The 19,324-nt window shown below is 44.3% G+C and overlaps 1 protein-coding gene and 1 long non-coding RNA gene across 5 annotated transcripts in view; one reads left to right on the top strand and one right to left on the bottom strand.

Annotated features, from left to right (window-relative positions):
* LOC120095122 (uncharacterized) overlaps positions 1-19,324 on the top strand; it is a 150,746-nt gene that overhangs the window by 114,919 nt on the left and 16,503 nt on the right. For 2 of the 3 annotated variants that reach the window (XR_005490297.2, XR_005490296.2), the window contains one exon: positions 18,251-18,386. This is a non-coding gene — a long non-coding RNA (uncharacterized LOC120095122). Of the gene's footprint in view, positions 1-17,937; positions 18,387-19,324 lie in introns of those variants that run through there. The other variant, XR_005490295.2, reaches the window with a different exon arrangement.
* Shisa6 (shisa family member 6) overlaps positions 1-19,324 on the bottom strand; it is a 294,351-nt gene that overhangs the window by 82,018 nt on the left and 193,009 nt on the right. The gene's annotated exons all lie outside the window — the stretch shown is intronic.

The following is a 19,324-nucleotide window of genomic DNA, read 5'->3' on the forward strand; positions in this document are numbered from 1 at the left end:
CATCACAATGCTCAATTTTACCTCCCAATGCCCTATTGTGTCTTCATGGTGCTTGTATTCATTATTTGTGTGTGTGTGTGTGTGTGTGTGTGTGTGCATGCACGTGTGCACACACACACGTGCACACATGACAACACTATTGTGAACACACTACCAGGAGCTTTATGTGTTGACAACTAGATGCCCCCTAAAAACCTTGTAAACAAAGGCTTTGCAAAAGCAGAATAGGATATTACTGCACATTTCCCTATGGTCCCCTGCCTACGACTACACTGGAGGAGGCTCTGCTCAACCATCTTGAATTCTTAAGGACTGGCTTCAGATTGGAGGTGGCAGGAATGTTTCTGCCATCAACAGAGTTGTATTTAGAGCAACGAAATGAGCGTGGCCATTCACAAACACTATTCTAGCAGAGCTCTTCTAGAACTTGTCAGATAGCCCAGGCAACCACACTGGGAACAGATCTGGAGACAGATTCAACTGAGCAGAATATTGTGCTCGTCGGACTGACTTACCATGAGGTCCAGCGTGAAATACGCTTGAGAGAGGGCCTTTATCTGTCACCTAGCACAAAATCTCTGCAGAGAAGGCTCTGCAGTGACCAGACAGTGAAAACTGAAGCAGGAGCAGTCAGTGAAAGAGGACAGGAAAAGAGAAATCAGGTAGAAGGATGAGAGCAAAGCATGACTCCAGCTTCAAGAAGAAGGACCTCATCTCCTGCCTTCTCCTTCCAGAGCTAATATATACAATTTCCTCTAACATACCAACTTCCTGACCCACCCCCCGCAGAGGCTGCTTCTGTCCCTTTAACGGAGGACCATAGTTATTACTTCCCTTAATTTGGGCTGTGTCAGCCTTACTGGAGGCTCTACGGACTGAGCGATGCATTTCATGAGGCTCACCTCCTCACTGCTCTACTACTCAGTGAAGACAACCCAACAACCAGATGCTTATGGAATAAACTCTAGGTGAACCGTGGAGCCACAAGTCATGTTCCTAAGTTATTGCAGTGGTTTTATAAAACATTCATTAATTAAGTGCTTATTATGTGCAGAGTACACTGGATTGTTAAAAATGCCTTATGTGGTCTGGCCCTTGTCCTCTAGGACTTGATAATCTAATGAAGGGCAGAAGCCATCTATATTAGAACAGTAACAATGCACGCTGAATATGAGATGCATAATGAATGCTGAAAGAATGTAAGAGAGAGGCACTATCGTTATAGCTTCCTGGAGTGGTGGCTTTTACGCTAAGCTCTGAATGCATTGTATGACTGGGGACATGAAGGCGGAGAAGACAGAGCAAACTGGGAAGCCAGAAGGAATGTAGCATGTTGAGGGCAAGAGGACCAGGATGCTGGAGCAGAATCGGGGACACACGAGGCTCAGATAGTCAGATGTTAAGGTGTTGGTTTAACTTTTTGGTGGGTAATATAGAGCAACTAAAAACAAAAGAGGAAATTCCAAAGATAAAAAAATTGTAATTATTTTTAACTATTTTCAATTATTTCAATCAATAGCATGGGTCTGGGTTTAGAAAGGGGGGGTTCCCTTTGTCAATAACTCTCTGGGCATTTTATTTTTTTAATTTTATTGTATTTGCTTGGTGTAGTAGGTTCTATCTCCACTGTGGACTCCGAGCCTTCTTCCTGTCCCCTTTCTTCAAAAAGCAGAGCACAGAAGTGAGCAAGGAGTGCCTGCAGGGAAAGGAAATCTAGCAGTAGATGGAGGTGCAGGTCACCCACCACCTTTACCTTTCTATGGTGACCAGACTCTAGAATCGCCAGGAAGATGAAAAAAATGGATTCTTCTTTCAGCATCCAGAACTCGTGAAGTATGTTATTCTTTGGGTGAGGAGTAGACATACAGTAAATTTTATAGTGTTCACAATTACAGTGAGTTCAAAAAGTTTACTGAGTAAAATTAGCTGTCTCCTGAGAGGCTCTGCCAGAGCATGACAAATACAGAGGTGAATGCTAGAAGCCAATCATTGAATTGAGAACAGGGTCCCCATTGGAGGAGTTCGAGAAAGGATTGAAGGAGCTGAAGGGGTTTGCAACCCCATAAGAACAACAATACCAACCAACCAGAGCTCCCAGGGACTAAACAACCATCCAAAGAGTACACATGGACAGACCCCTGTCTCCAGCTGCACATGCAGCAGAGGATGATGTTGGTGGGCCCCGATGGGAGCAGGGAGTAGAAACCCTTGGTCCTGCCTGGACCTCCAGTGTAGGGGAATGTCAGAGTGGGGAGGAAGGAGGCGGTGGGTGGTTAGGTTGGGGAAAGGGGATGACATTTGAAATGTAAATAAAAAGTATCCAATAAAAATGGCAAAAAAAAAAGTCTACAGAAGAGAAGAAATCGTTACTAATTATACATCTAATGGAGGGAGTGTGTTTGTGTTTATGTGTGTGTGTAGACAGAATATACAGATAACTAAAAAATTTAGTTATTTGTGTAAGGAAATAACAAGAAATCAAACAATCCAATAAGTAAATGGGTCAATGAAATGAACAGATAGTTCTCAAAAGGTGAAATGAAAAGCTCAATAAACATGAAAGAAATGCTGACCCTCACAAGCCGTCAGAGAAATGCAAGTAAAATTAAAATGATATTTAGTCTTATTGTTTACTTGTTTACTTGTTTTCTTTTTTCTTTTCTTTTATTGGATATTTTCTTGACTTACATTTCAAATGTTATCCCGTTTCCCATTTTTCCCTCCTGAACTCCCCCATCCAATCCCTCTACCCTCTGCCTCCATGAGGGTGCTCCCCTACCCACCCGACCACTCCATCCTGCCTCCCTGCCCTGGCATTCCCCTACACTGAAGCATCAAGCCTTCACAGGACCAAGGGCCTCTCCTCCCACTGATGCCTGACAAGGCCCATCCTCTGCTACATATGCAGCTGGAATCATGGGTCACTCCATCTGTATTCTTTGGTTGGTGGTTTAGTCCCTGGGAGCTCTGGGATGTCTAATTGGTTGATATTGTTGTTCTTCCTATGGGGTTGCAAACCCCCTCAGCTACCTCAGTCCTTTCTCTACCTCCTCCATTGGGGACCCGGTTCTCAGTCCAGTGGTCAGCTGGGAACATTCACCTCTGTATTTGTCAGACTCTGGCAGAGCCTCTCAGGAGACAGGCTGCTGTCAGCATGCACCTCTTGGCATCCCCAACAGTGACCGGGTTTGGTGACTGCATGTGGGATGGATCCCCATGTGTGGCAGTCTTATGGTTTATATGAAATGTCTCCCACAGGCCCATATTTAAAGCCCTGGTGGACTATTTGGGGATGCCACGGAACCTGTAGAACATGGTACATAACTGTAGGAAGTCTGTCACTACCATTAGTCTTGAAGATTATATCGCCTCTGCTTTGTGTCTATCGCTCCCTTCTTCCTGGTCTGACTGATGTGTGACATATTCCACCATGGCCTCCCACCACCAGAAAGCTGCTCAGCCCTGCCTTCCCTGCTTCGATGGCTGCGCCTCAAATCATTGGCCAAATATTTCCTCCCTTCTGTCTGTCAGCTGTTTCATCAAGAACAACAACTAATACAATAATAATTATGGTGATTATACTGACAATAGCAAAATATTAATTTACTCTCACACATGCCTATTCTTCATTTCAAAAATGGCACCAACTGACCACTATCCAAAGCCAGAAGCCTAGAGGTTAGCTTTGCCTTTCCCCCACTCCCCACCCTCCTCTTCCTTCATGATCTTTCTCAAGTCACAGCTTCATCACTCCCAAAGTACACCTTGAATGGATGTGCTGCACAAGACACACAGTTTCTCTGGATTATTCCACTGCAGCAGCATCCTAGGCAACTCCTCTCTTCTTGCCTCCCTGAGACTCAATCTCTGTAGAACTGCCAAAACGATCTCTTAAAACCCTTAAGTGAATCAGGTCATGCCCCTGTATTAAAGCCTCCCACTACCCCTGGAATAGATCCAAATTCCTTGACATTTCTCGGAGTTCAGTTCCTAGAAGAAGCCATGCTCTTCTCTCCTTGGAGCCTTCGTTCTTCTTCTGTATGTGCCTTGTCACAAGCTGGCTTCCTCTCGGCTTCTGGATCTCTGTTTTCTTCTCTTTAGAGAAGCTAGACTTGATCTTTCTCAATAATGCCCCTTATTATTCTCCTCCACACATCCTTGTTTATTGCTATCACTGCACTTAGCACAATGTGTAATCAACTAATCTCATTATTTTATTTATGCACTTTCCATCTCCCATTACTAAACAAGGGCACGACCCATCTTTCTCATGCTCTTTGTTATATCCGTAGCATTTAGCACCATGCCTAGCAGGTGTTCCACAAACCTGAATGAGCTGCCTCTTAAAATTATCCATGGTGTTGTAGTTGACAGACGCTGTCAGCCAGAGAAGCAAACTTATCATTTAGGATGGCCTTATGTGAGCAATGGGCATGAAGTAGAATTGGCTGGTGGCATCACCACAGGCAAGCCACATAAAACTATATCCTGGAGCCAGTGGAGAGTGCTCTGTCCCATTCCCAGAGACTACATACTCGGAAAGCAGTAAGGTAGAGATAAGAATCTGTGGTCTTATATGAACAACAATGCCAAGCAACCAGAGCTTCCAGGGACTAAGCCACTACCTAAAGACTATATACATGGACTGACACTGGACTCTGACCTCATAGGTAGCAATGAATATCCTAGTAAGAGCACCAGTGGAAGGGGAAACCCTGGGTCCTGCTAAGACTGAACCCCCAGTGAACGTGATTGTTGGGGGAAGTGTGGCAATGGGGGGAGGATGGGGAGGGGAACACCCATAAAGAGGGGGAGGGGGAGGGGTTAAGGGGATGTTGGCCCGGAAACCGGGAAAGGGAATAACACTCGAAATGTAAATAAGAAATACTCAAGTTAATAAAAAAAAAAAGAATCTGTGGTCTTAGGATACACTGAAGCTTCCTGACCATCCTTGGGAGAAGTGGTTACTTTGGTACACACAAAATAGTCACATACATACAACTGACTGCATATTCCATGGATGCAAACTTAGACTCCTCCTTAGCCCCAGAGGGCAAAAAAGATAAAATGGAGTGAGGCAGGGGTGACCTCCCATCTCTCCTGTCACTTCATCCATTTTTAAAGTAGCTTTCTTTCAACTTGGCCAGCTGTTCTTTCACTGACCATGTGTATGGCTTTGTCTGGTTATGCATTCGCCAATTATCGACCATTCAGCACCCACCACTGCATTTTCTCATTTCCCACTCTCCTCTTCTATTGGACTCTAAGACTTCAGACCACACTTCTTCTGCCTTAATCTCCCCAAGACCAGGTACACAATGCTCAAGAAAACTCCTATGCTCCAGAGCCCCTTTGAAATGATCTGTTCTGGCCCACCCTAAACGTGTGTGCTTCCTTTACCTTTCCCATGGAAACAACCACAAGGATCTGGTCCTTTTTCCTCCTTTTGCTACTTGCCTCTCCCTGGTTTTCTCCAATGTGGCCTTGTATGGCATGTGGCCTCCTTCTAGGAACTTAGGAGCACACAAACTTCTTTCTTCGCTCCATGTGGTGGTTTAAATAGGCATGGCCCCCATAGACTCATGTGTTTTAATTCTTGGCCCATGGGGAGTGGCACTATTAGGAAGCATGGCCTTCTTGGAGTAGATGTGGTCTTATTGGAGGCAGTATGACACTGTGGATGGGTTTTGAGTTCTCCTATGTTCAAGCTATGCCCATTGTGACACACCATCTCCTGCTGCCTGCAGATCAAAATGTAGAATTATGGGCTCCTCTTGCCCCATGTCTGCCTGTATGCTACCCTGTTTCCTGCCATGATGATAATGGACTAAACTGTAAGACAGCCCCAGGTAAATGTTTTCCTTTATAAGAATGGCCTTGGTCATGGTGTCTATTTACAGCAATGAAACCCTAACTAAAACACCCCAGTTGTCTACATATCTGTCTTAAGATAGCTGATTATAACAAATCTCAAGGGACATTTAAAAACAAGTGTTTGCTATTTGAACGACATTTATATTTATTATAAATAGGGTAAATTTTAACAAAGTCAGTTATTTTAAGTAGACTTATAATCTTGATTGGATGAAAACAGAAACTGCTAGGCAGCCACTAATAATTTAGACTACCAGGTAATACGTATAAATTAAACAATAAATTCTATCCTAAAACATCTCACTCTATTATATGCATACTTGTTACCATTGTTACAGCTAGTTATTTATGGTTTTCTGCTAAAGAAAAAAAGCTGTTTTTGCCAAACCAAGCCTCTGGGGGTCTCATTGCCCTGTCCTCTTTCCTCACCATCTAGCACACTATTGGGAGCTCTGGATCTACTCTGAACAGAGATGTGCACAAGCTCATGATTTTCCTTCTTTCTCAGCTTCTAGGTACAAAGATTGTTGGGTTTCTCCAGTCTCAAGTCTGTCATTTTCACAAAGCTGATTCTGGGAGACTGAGCTGGTGCTTGGCTGAGCTGTTGCCAGACAGTGCAAAGTTCTTCCTTCCTACATCTATCCCAGGTCCCTGGTGTGGCAGTTCATGCCCTTCTCCTCTCATCCTGGCTCTTTGAGCCAGGCACTGCTATCTTTCTTGTAGGAAATTTCCACAGCCTTCCACACTGCCATTTGTTTGCTTCCATGATAAATCAAACAGATGGCTTCATCTTTTCCTCACAGGTCCCATTTTCTGGCCTTTAATCATGTTTGTTGCTTAACGTTGGCCAATCCACTCGGCAACCATTTGTCTGAGACCTCTCTGCAGCCGAGGCTGTTGACGGTCCCTCTTGAATGCATTCTGGTCCTGGAGTTTGATGAGCAATCGCTCCTATCAGTGGGCAAGTTATTAAACAGCTGGGACTCTGCAGCCATTTCAGGGGCTTGCCCAGAAGACAGAGAAGCAATTTCAGAGACAAGAAGCAATTGTTTCCAAGACTCCATCCCATTGTTGGGATACGCTCTTGCGCCTGCATGTTGGAGATGATGGAGGGAAGGAGCTCGGTTTTGTTTCACATACAAACTCTCAATATTTTTCTTGTTTCCCACTTATGTTACCAGCCAGCAGAACTGGGCACTGTCTCCTAGGAGTGTAGAACTTAACATCTCTGGTCCATCTGTAGATATGGATCAGCTTGTAAAATAGGCCTGCAGCCTGAGTCTTGACAGCAAGAAGAAGGGATTGATTCATTTATTAAGCTCTTAGTGGTACCTGTGTGGTGCCGAGCACTGTGCCTACCTGGCCCAGAGATGGAGTCAGACAAGTAAGCAACGATGCTTGGATTAACTAATTACTATGCAGTGAAGACTCCATCAATACTCTAGCAGGGGTATATGAGATTACTCAGAAGACAGTCTAGGTAGGAAGGATGGAGGATCAATTCCGAGTAGGAAACTGAGGAGAAGCATCGTGGAGGATTGAGACAATCGAAATGAATCTGTATTCACAGCACTTAGAAAAACAATGATTCCTTAGCATTTTCACAACTATATAACGACAGGGACAAAGAGAGTTATGCTTCTTTGGACACCAGGCTCACGAAGAGTCAGTGACAGAGCCACATAGAGCCCGCATACACCCGATATCAGTGTGGTACCATTTTGTTCCTGGGAGACACTGTAACCTTGGCCAGTTCTCTGAGTGAGGACCAGGACACACAAGTGGTTTTGTGTATTACAAAGGGAGGTGTGAGGTTTAGGTGGTTGAACTTGTGAGTTTGAGGGAAGCCTTTATCCTGGCCTTCAGGGCTGTCTGTAGCAGGGCTCTGTGTCCTCTGAGAGAATTGATTCTTTCTGCTGCCCGGCCTTGTCGTTCCTCATAGAGATCTGTGCTGCTGATGGGAACACATCCCATCCTCATTATACACTGTACATCATACACTACACATGCTCAGGTATACACCACAGGGTAACCATAGAAATCACTGTTCTTTGGTTACCTTGGGCTCCATCAGTGCTCACTCCTTGGCACATTTAACTTCCCATTCCGTGGCTGTAAATCCAGAGGATGAGAGAGTGGGACAAAGGCAAAAGTGAATCACTGCTATCTTTAAAGACATGTCTACCTTCATGCACCAAAACAACTGACTAAAGGGAGCAGGCAATAAGAGAACAGAGGCAGAGGAAATGCGGCTGTGACTTAGGAGACAGAGACTTACTTAGCTTAAGAAAGATAAGGCGCCCAGTTCCCTCCACCCACCCACCTCCGATAACTTTCATTTCCCCTTTTATGGGAACTTAAAGCATCTTAGCTTTGACCCCATTATTTGGCTTCTTTAAGTCTGTAGGTCGTAGTGTGTGTATCCTGTATTTTGTGTCTAATACACACTTATAAGTGAGTACATACCATGCATGTCCTTTTGGGTCTGGGTTACCTCACTCAGGATGATACTTTCTAGATCCATCCATCTGCCTGCAAATTTCATGATATCCTTTAATAGTTGAGTAGTATTCTATTGTGTAAATGAACCATGTTTTCTTTTCCCATTCTTCTGTTGAGGGGACATCTGGGTTGTTTTCTAGTTTCTGACTATTATGAATAACGCTGCTATGAACATAGTGGAGCACATGTCCTTGTGGTATGGTGAAGCATCTTTTAGGTATATGCCCAGGAATAGTATTGCTGGGTCTTCAGGTGGAACCATTCCCAATTTTCTGAGAGACCATCAGATTGATTTCCAGAGTGGTTGTACCAGTTTGCATTCCCACCAGCAATGGAGGAGTGTTCCCCTTGCTCTACATCCTCACCAGCAAGTGCTGTCAGTTGAGTTTTTTCTTATCTTAGCCATTCTGATGGGTGTAGGGTGGAATCTCTATCATTTTGATTTGCATTTTCCTGATGACTAAGAACTTAGACCTAGCCCCACCCACCCACACAAATATGTAGCAGATGTACAGCTTGGTCTCCCCAACAACTGGAGTGGGAGCTGTTCCTGAATCTCTTGCCAGCCTGTGGATTGTGTCTGGCCTCAGTGGGAGAGGAATCACCCAGTCTTGCAGTGAGTTGATGTGCTAGGGTGGGTTGGAACCAGGGTGGGGTGTCTCTGCCTTCTCAGAGAAGAGGGGACGTAAGAGTCACAGCTGGGAGGAGAGGAGTGGCTTCCATGCAAATGTCAAGTGGATAAATAAACAAATTAATGGAGAAAAACATAAAAGAAAAAAGAAAGTCAAGACATATAATATTTACTACAATTCTTACGGTGTACAAAACTCATCAATAACATTATATTTGTCATGTGTTACTATTTCATCTACTGTCAGGAAGTCCAGTACCATTGCTGTAGGTAGACACTAACCTCTGGAAGTTCATGGAAGCTTCTATTATGAAAGGAAGACTTCCACCTGCCTTGCAGCCTGTAGTCTATGGGGGCTAGCAGCAGAGGTGGAATTCTAAGGCAGGAGGGACTGAGGACTGGAAGACTGGGAGAAACATGAAAGGAATGAAAGTGAAAAGCAGAGAGTGAATGACTAGGATGGGGGCGGGGTGTGTAGCAAGAGCAGGGACAGGAGCCACATCCCTACCAAGGGAGCAAAGGCTGTATGCATTAGAAAGACTGCCTGTAGAGAGGAAAGCAGACAGGGCCCTATGGAGGTTTTTGGACAACATGAATATTCAGCTGGTCAACATGAATATTCAATGAGGCGCAGATTTGCAGATAGGCTTTTGAGAGAGCTGAAACTGACAAAAGGGTCTGACTTCTTTTCAGAATCTCCCAGTATCAAGGGAACATATGCCACTGTGGAGATGTGGATGGGATTGTAGGTGGAGGGAGAGACCTAGGAGTTTAAATAAAGGGAACAGAGTGAGTGACAGCCAACAAAGGCAAAGAGCTCCCCCACACCCTTACAAAAATGTGAGAAGCATCCAAGCACACAGTAGGGCAGAGGGTCTTAAAATTGTGTTTTTGCACAACTTTCCAGTCTCTAGGGGATATGTCCCTGTGTGGCTAGTTCTTATGAAATCATGGGTACAAAGTGCTAGACAGGAGGCTAAGGACAGTCAAGGACTTTGGCTGCTCCTCACTGTGGGCAAAAGTACATGAGAAGGCTGAGCATTCAAAGTCCCGCATCTTATAGCACAGCTTCAAGGTCGTTTGCTGCACTCACTAGCTTCGGAGGACAGTTTCAGTTGAGGACAAGGCCTTACAACTACAAAATAAAATGTGAGGAAAACAAACTGTCCTGTCCAAAGTCATTGTTTTATGGATGTGCATGCACGGAGCTGGAGAAGGGACAAGGCCTGTGTATTCCAGTGACAGAATCCTGGTTGGAATTCAGTAACTCTGCTCAGTTTAGCAGCCCGGAAGCATAGCTCTTACTGATGTTCTGTCTGTGAAGAAAACTGTTCATGAAATCAGAGCTGAGAGCTCATTCGGTGCCTTTGGAGGAATTAGGAAGAGGGAGACTCTTGGGTGGCTGAAGCCCTACGGTCAAAAAGGGACCCCTTATCTGGTTACGTGGGTCAGCCTAAGATCTGGTCAATGGGAAGAAAAATGAGAAATGTATAGTGGGGATCTATAGTATTGTTGGTGCATCTTCCTGCCTTCCTGAGAACCCCTCTGTCTCTGTCTCTGTCTCTGTCTCTCTTAGCTATTTTTTTAATGCTTTCATTTAATAAGTGCTTCATGTACAGTGGTACCCTCATATGTATGTATAAAAGGAAAAATGTAGGTTTTGATTCACAAAGGGATTTTCTGATCATGTCAAATTACATCTTCAAGAGTAAGAGATTAAGAGAGGCAGAGGCACTTAGAGGGAGATGAGTGACAAGAAGTCGCTTTGGGACAATGTGGATTTTCTGTGTATTCGACTCCATTGTCAAACCTCAGTCCTTTTAAAGGCTCACTGGAAGAAAATGGCTGACTTCTAACAGCGATGTGGCTTGGGGAGAGTGAGAGGATATGGTGGTCCTTACCTTGAGATGCTTGGTGCCTAGAAGGATCTGGAAGCAGTGCAGTCCGTGCAGGCTCACAGTGCACTGTGCTGTGGGGTACCCTTCTAAAGCAGAATGCAAACTACAGGGATGCCGAGGAGAGAGAAGCTTTGGTGCAGTGAGAGCCAGCACACCTTTGGTAGCCTGGAAAAGACTGTGAAGAGCCTCTCCCCAGGAGAATGTTGTTTGGTTGTGGTGCTTGCATTTGGGTTGGTGTCTTAGTCCATACAAAGGCGCAAATATTTTTAGAGGACCAAAGGGGGTGCATTTTCCTAAGAAGATTGAAATCTCTTTTCTCATGAATCTAATATCACTACCACCACCACCATCACCACAACCACCACCACCATCACCAGCACCAGCACCACCACCACCATCACCAGCACCACCAGCACCACCACCACCACTACCAGTACTACTACCACCATTACCACAACCACCACCAGCAGCAGCAGCAGCAGCAGCAGCAGCACCACCACCACCACCACCACCACCACCACCATCATCATCATCACCATCACCATCATCATCATCGTCATCATCATCATCAGGATAGGGTCTTGATCTAATTCCTTGTTTGTTCCTTAACCATGGGACCAATTGATTCTGCTGCATCAGTCTCTCAAATAAATGGGACCACAGAGAGCAGTCATAATGCCTGGCTTATGTTATTATGTGTTTAAAGTCCACCTCATATCATTACTGGGTACCAGACCTTGGGATAAGTGTCTGACATATCTTAACTCATTTGACCTTCACCTGTGAGGTAGGTGTCATTCTCCCAGTAGAATTTCCATGAACTCCCTTTAGCTTTGAATGGGTAGTAACAGTTCTTTCATACCAATCCATTTATCCACTCAATATTTTAGAATCAAGACTCTGATGCTTGAGGTCTCTCTTTCAGGTACTTGGGGTTGGCAAGATGAATCCCTGATTCCAAGTGGTCTCCTCTTTTAGTTGTGAAGAGATAAATGACAAATGAGTGGGCAGATGACTATAGCAACAACCAATTTGGATAGCTGCAAATTGGGGCCTTGGAAACATTTTGAGAACTTACAGAAGAGAAAGGACATGGGCAAAATGTGAGAAAAATGGGGATGTAGCATGGGCCAGCCTGTTAAGTGTTCTGAAGGTCAATTGCAATGAGGAGTCAAACCATTGGGTGAGTGTCTGGAAGGAGCCCGTGCAGCTGACTTGGAGAGAATGGTTGTGGTTGTAGGGGGTAAGCAGCAGCTCTCTGGGGGAGATGAAGCTTTGGTGGGAACCCAAGTAAGAGATGCTATGATTCACTTCTAGAAGATAGAGGCTATGACACTAGAGGAGATTGGCTGCTTCAGCTATTGTTTGGAAGTTGGCTCACGAAGGAATTTTAGATCTATTGAAGGTGGTAGATGTGGTCTAAATTTGACCTTAAATATGGAATAGCAAACATTCTGAAAACTAGTCAGGCTTATTAAGTTTATATCAGCCCATGTAAATTACTGACTTAACTTATAAAATTAAATGCAAACACTGTATGATCCAGAAATCCCACTCTGCACTCATACAGGAGAGAGGTAAGCTTATGTGCCCAGAAAAGCGTGTAGCACAAATGTCCCCTAGTGGGTAAATCAATATGCATGTTATGGTACTCTCTAACCCTTCATCATTAGTAGCCATTGATCTGCTCTGGTTCCTACAGTCTGACCTTTTTTGAAAATGAGCATTGTAAGAATGTAGCCCATTGGGACTGGCTTCCTTCCCTCGGTACGCTGCCCTTGTGGTTTTCATATTCTGTCATGCTATGGGAGCCCATTCCCTCTCACTCCTTGGGTAATTTTCCAGTGACATTTCCACAAAAGAAGCCAATTTCAGTATATGCAAATTTGAATGTAGAAATATAAAACATTATTAAATTGGAGTCAGCCCAGCAAAATGACCTTTGTCATCTATCTCTGTTGTCTGGATACTGGTCATGACTGGTATCTTTAGGAGAGTATCACCAGGTTTGGGGACTACTTTTTGTATCCCTGGGCTTTGTCCAAAATTGTTAGGATAGATGGCTGAGTCATTTCAAGAGGAGAGGAAGGACTCACAGGAAGTGAATGTAGGTGTCTCAACATGCATGCTCTTAGTTCAGGGGAAAGCTGCAAGCTGTTGCCGGGGACCTGGAACCAGATGGAGGTGTAGAAGAAAATGGATAAGGAAGAAAAATGAAAGGAGAGGAGGAATAAAATGGGAGAAAGAGAAGGGGAAATAAAGTGAGAAAGGGGGAGAAAGGGTAGGTAGATGGAAGGTGAGAGGAGGGGAGGAGGGGAGGAGGGGAGGAGGGGAGGAGGGAAGGAGAGGAGGGAGAGGAAGATGCTGGTTCCACAGCTTTGTCTGAATCACCTCTTTCTGGTGAGCGTCTCAGGCCTCTGTTGGCTTAACTGTAGCTTCCTGAAAGGTAGTACCACAGGCAAACACCAGGCACAAACTTAACCCTCCTCTGACTCACAGGAAAGGCTACGTACTCATGGACCATGTATGCATGAAGCAAGAGGTTGGAAAGGAAGATGCTAAATTATAAGTAGTGATTTCTGTTTTCATTGGTTAATCCCGCATGGGATTAAAAACCTATCAATGTAAAGAAAGCTGCAGAGGCCATCACCCAATGGATTGTCCCAGAGACAGAGCAGAAGCAATCATTCAGCCATTGGAGGTTTTTGTCTCTGGTCTGACTTCTCAGAATGTCTCCCGCATCATGACATCCTGCCTCTTCCCCTTGTTATTTTGTAATTTGTAGGATGAAGTTATCTGTGAGATAATAGGAATGATCTCATGTAAACTCTAGGAGGTAAGGCATGTCCACTGCAGGTTAGTAGTTATTCAATAAGAATTTGCTCTGTAAAAAGGAAAAAGAAAATCAAGTGTCTCACTCAGTTCCCAAACAAAAATACAGCACAAGTCACATGCACAATGCTAAACATTCTCATAGGAATCTATAAACCAGGTAAAGTTTGATTTAATAATATTAATTGCATATAGCCAAAGTACTAAGATCTCAGTCTGTGATCCACACAGATGTGCAATTAATGTTTTCCCAATTGATACTTCCCCCCATTTGTTTTATACTAAAGTCTTCAAAATCTTCTTTATATTTTACTGTTACAGCACAAATCCGTATGAAATAGCAACATCTGAAGGGCTCAAAAGCTGCATGTGAGAGCAGGACATGGTCGTAACCATTGTAATGTAATCATTTAGTACATGAGGCTGGAAGGCTGTAGGCTGAAGTCCAGTTAGACCTTGTCAGGCAAGGCAACATTGTGAGCCCTTCTCTCCCATTTAAAAAAAAATCTGTGTGTGACTTCATTATGGGGCAGCATCTGTCTAGCTCAAGACATGACATGTGGCTAGTTCCAAATATTTTCTGAATGAAATGCCACAAAGCTATGACTCCATGCCAGATTCTCTGGCTCATGAGCATGGATCTGAGGTGCTGGTTGGGTTTTCTATCCCACCTATATCTATGGTACAGAACATAATGATCTACTGGGTCACTCTTACTTCTTTTACTTGGTGACAAAGCTTGGGCTTGAGTCACAAGCTGGATTCTCCTCTGTACAAACCATCACCACCATCAGGACCGGGAAAGGATCTGGTCTTACAGATGCAGTACATGCCTGTGTGTGGTGGGGAGGGCATTTGTTAAGATACATGGAATACAGCTATGAGGATATGCTTGTGAAGGTGTAAGAAGAACAAACAGGAATCCTACAAAGAAAACTGGACACCTAAAAGATGCAGAAGAGGGGAAGCTGCTGTCTCTGGACTCATTCCTCTTGTGGAGCCATCTTGGCTAACCATCTTCACTCCTTAAACTGAACTTAGCTCTTCCCGCCATGCATGATTGTGCACGAGAAGTCATTGGCTATCTCTGCAAGTAGGGTAATTCTGACTCCTGTGGTCCTGCCTCCCTGGACAAAAGCATTGGTACTCTATTTGCAGGACATCCTTGATAAGAAGTCATAGTTTCTTAGAATTTAAAGGATCTGGAACAGATTTTTGGCAGTCTTCTTCACTGATGGTCTTTCCTGAACCTTGGTCTGATCATCTCTGCAGCAGAGCTCACAGCACCAGAGAGAGTGTCTCCCACAGTGACAGTGGCCTCACAGATTTTTCCTTTTAAAATTTATTTTGCCATATTGAGGACAGAACCTAGGGCCTTTCACATCCTAGGCAAATCACTCTGGAGTTTTATCTCCAGCCTCTGATTACTTTTATTTTGAGAGAAAGTCCCTAAATTGCCTAGAATGACCTTGAACTCACACAGAAGCCTTGAAATTCTGATCCTCTTTAGGATCCTCTCAGTAGTTGGACTTCTCCACTTCCACATTTGTTTATTAACCCAAGGCCATATCACCTGGGTTATAATAGTCACCCATTAACTCATCCTTGCCTCTGATAACTTCTAGGAAGCTAAGCTTTTAAGGTGCCCATTCTAGTTTAAAAGCAAGTAGTCACTCTAGGAGTAAGCAGTCCCCACAGGCTAGTCTCATACTGTCTTTACTGTAGCTCTGAAATGGTATATCTTCTCACCGCTCCTCATATTCCCATGGCCATAAACATCTCACATGACAAGGTCTCATCTTTAGCGTAGTTGGCTAACCACACAGCAGAGGTTTGCTTTGTGGAGCAGGATTCTGACATGGTTGGGCAATAATAATTATACTCCTGGGCTACAGCTGGTTTCAATGGGGGCTAGGGATACAGAGATAGCTTCAACACTTAAGGCCATTGAAGTAGCTGGAAGATACCAGATCTTATGACCTCCTCATCTGGAAGACCTGGGCCTTTCTGGATTGAAGCACTTTGGACATAAACTGGAGACATTTCAAGATACAGAAATGGTACATGCACCATGGTTTCTCATCAAGGGTGTCCTGCCAGTGAATTATCAATGCTTTTGACTAGGCAGGCAGGGCCAGAGGCGTGGGGAATACTCCCCTACAGAGATGGCAATGGTTCCTCATGCAGAACCACACATAATGGCAGGACTTAAGGCCAGTTTGCAGAAGAGAATATATGAGTTCAGGTGGCTCTACAAGAAGAATGAACATTGGAGAAAAAAGCTCACCAGTTCCTCCATCTCCTGGGTGCACAGGCACTTTCAGCACCTATCATTCTCTTGCTCTTGCCCCACGTGTCTTTATTCCACAATGAAGCTGTTCCTCTAAGAGGTTCTTTGTGTCTTGTGAGCCTTTGTAGCAATGGGATACTGAAGGTGGTTGCTGTGGTTACTCATGCTGCTTTGAGAGCCTGTTCCCTCCCTCCTACCCTCTCCAGCCTAATCTCTAAAGAAGTTTTAAGCTGACCCTCCAAGAAGTGTTAGCCTAACTTTCTGCCTTGCTGATCATCACAGACCATGGTCAGGGAGGACTTTGGTGAACTTTGTTAACTTTATTCTCCTGTGCCCTAGTGTTGCTTCCTGTTGCTGTTGCAAAATACCCCCAATAAAAGTAGCTTACAGGAGAAAGGGTCCGTTTCAATTCATAGGTCCAGGTTACAGTCGCCCTGTTTCGGAAGTGAAGACAGCAAGGAACTGAAGCAGCTAAATCCCTCTAGCGTCAGATCAGAGAGAAAAGGAGTGTGTATGGTTTCCAGTGCTCAGCTTGCATCTGCCACTATTACATAGTCTAGCACCCAAACTCAGGACTGATCCTCTCCACAGAGGGCTGGATCTTCCCATGTCAACCGATGAAATCAGGACAGTCCCCAGCAGACATACCCACAGGCCAACCTGATCTAGACAATCCCTCCTAGAGACTCTTCTCAGGTGACTCTAAGTTGTGTGAAGTTGACAATTCAAGCTAAACATCACATCCATCTTGAAGATGCTGCTGTCTAATGGGAATTTCAATTCAATATGACCACTTATTAGCTAAACAAAGTTTAGAAATTTTATTTACGTTTTTTCTGGTGTTTCCCTCTCCGTACTTGAAAATGCTAATGCCTATTGTAAGGAGTTATACTAACTAAACAAATCCTAAAAATGTCAGTCAAAAAGCAGACAGTAAACCTTGAATTCTATTATTTTCCTGTAACTTCTTTCTCTTTCCAAGGATGCGATGAGTGCACATGGGAGGTGGGGGGAACATGGAAAGGGGGAGAGAGGGGGGGGGAGAGACAGATTTTAAAGAAAAATTTACATACCACTCTCCCAAATCATCAAATCACCTGGGACATAGACAGTACAGCCAGAGAAAAGGATCTCATCAGAAAGCAAGAGGCACTATCAATGCTGAGTAAACCTCGAGCAGCTCTGCATGCCCTAGGCTGGCTTGAAATAATGTAAGTCTTTGGTATCCTCTATTTGGTCCACAGAACCATTAGGCAGACCTCAGAGCACCATGAGAAATGAGTAAAGTCCATGAGGTCCAGGGCTCCCTGATGACTCTCTCATAGGTTATTTCTACCTCTGCTCCTCTGTTCCTATCATAGAGAAGGCTATGGTAGTCCCATTTCGGGTTCTAACATCATGCCTCAACTAAGAGCTCAAGGCTGGATTAGAAAGCTGATGAAGTTAATGAGAAGGAACATCATGGCAGGGCTATTCCTTCATCCTATACCTCTGCTCTACATACTATCGAGGTAGCATAGTTGGCCTTCCTCTGGCCAGCCCTCCATCTTCCCATCATGCAGTTCCACACACATGTGGAGATATTTCCATTGGCAGCAACAGGTCTGTCACTAAGGTCTGTGTTCAGAATGCAAACACTCATTGAGGGGATGGTAAAACTTGGGAGAGCTTGCTGTATGACTAACTAGGTGGCCTTCCTATTCTACAGCACCATCATTGACTAGGACATTATATACAGAGAAATATGAAATGCCTACCTATTCCATGAAAAGGTTTAGCTGGAGAGAAAAGAAAGCCTGCAGAGGCTGGAGTGGGGTGAGCTGTTAATGAATCTGGCATTAAGAGATTTGTGTTAACCCGAGGGAGGTGGCTGCGTTCCCAGATTTGATTCAGCCCGTTCCGGGAAGCTGTGGGGTATCTTCTCAGAGGTCAGCAGCAGTTAAGTTAAAATATTCAACTGCTCATTATCCCCACAGATTGCACCACTTTCCCCAGGGTATTTTGGGAAGCAGACAATAGGCCCACATTGGGTGCATTAGTCCAGTCCTAGATTTCTTACGATGCTGTCTCTAATTCAGACCCACCTCTTCTTCTTGCTTGCGGACTCAGAATGCAGATGGGAACAGGCTACTCTGGTTCTAAATGCCACTTCAGTAGCATTCTCTATGCCCAAATGTGTATTAGTTATGTCACACATGCCTATGGCTTTATTTACATCCACAGATAGCTCATCATAACCAAGGAGAGGCAAAGCCTATTTCCTTCAGAAGAAATGAGATGACTTTTGATTAACATGAAGAGAGATTCCGAAGGAACTGGGAAATAACAAAGGAGCTGACCACAGAGGGAGGACATTCAGGTAAGCCAAAGTTGAGGCGTATGACTGCACAGTCTTTGGGGGTAATGGACTGAAAGAAACAAGAGATTCTAAAAGTTCTATTTTACTGGTTTCTTCCCCATTAGTGTAAGAGGAATGCAAGCATAGAATTTTCCTTTTCAGAAAAGACAATTTGTGGCTCATAACTTGTACAAGTTCATGAAACCAAAGGCAAGAGAAAACACATTTCCTGGGATCTATGTGATGCTAAATGGATGAGGAAAAGCTGGAGGCTGAGCGCAGACGTGGGAGATGAAAACAACAATTGAAGACCCAGGCTAGCACATCAGCAAACTACCGCACTCCACACCTCTGTGGACATGTAGGTTTCCTTCTAAACTGTCTGTAGCTGTTCCTTTTCAAGGGAGTTTGGAAAGACATCAGCCTTTCTGGGCAGGAGACCTGGGGAAGTGGGTTAGGGATGCAGGGTTCTAAAGGCCAAAGACATCATGCAGACACACAAGTGAAAGTAAGTAACACAAAGACATTAACAAAGATGGCCACAGGTAGCAAGGACAGACAGCTGGCACTGTGTGTTGTAAAGTCATGTGCCACTTGAGTTCTGAGAAATGGCAATAGAGTGTAGGTGGGGGTATCTCCATTGGCAGGAGAACAGTTCATGGCTCATGACTTGTACAACAAGTTCACAAGACAAAAGGCAATGTAGACAGTATTTCCTAAGATCTACACGATGGTAAAAGAATGAGAGAGGTATGACCATCAGCAACTACAGAGTGGATTTGCACATACCTAGGCAGTGTATGTCAGTCACTCAAAATGGCCTCCTGATGCAGTCAAGTGGACAATAAACAGCAGATATAGACAATTGTGGGGCGCTGCATGCTCTCTCATATTAAGCTATTTTTTATAGGCAGGGACAGCAAGTATGGTAGACACAGTAGCATGGCCATGTATGGTCA

The sequence above is a fragment of the Rattus norvegicus genome, chromosome 10 (genome assembly GCF_036323735.1).
Source record: "Rattus norvegicus strain BN/NHsdMcwi chromosome 10, GRCr8, whole genome shotgun sequence".
NCBI classification, from domain to species: Eukaryota; Metazoa; Chordata; class Mammalia; order Rodentia; family Muridae; genus Rattus; species Rattus norvegicus.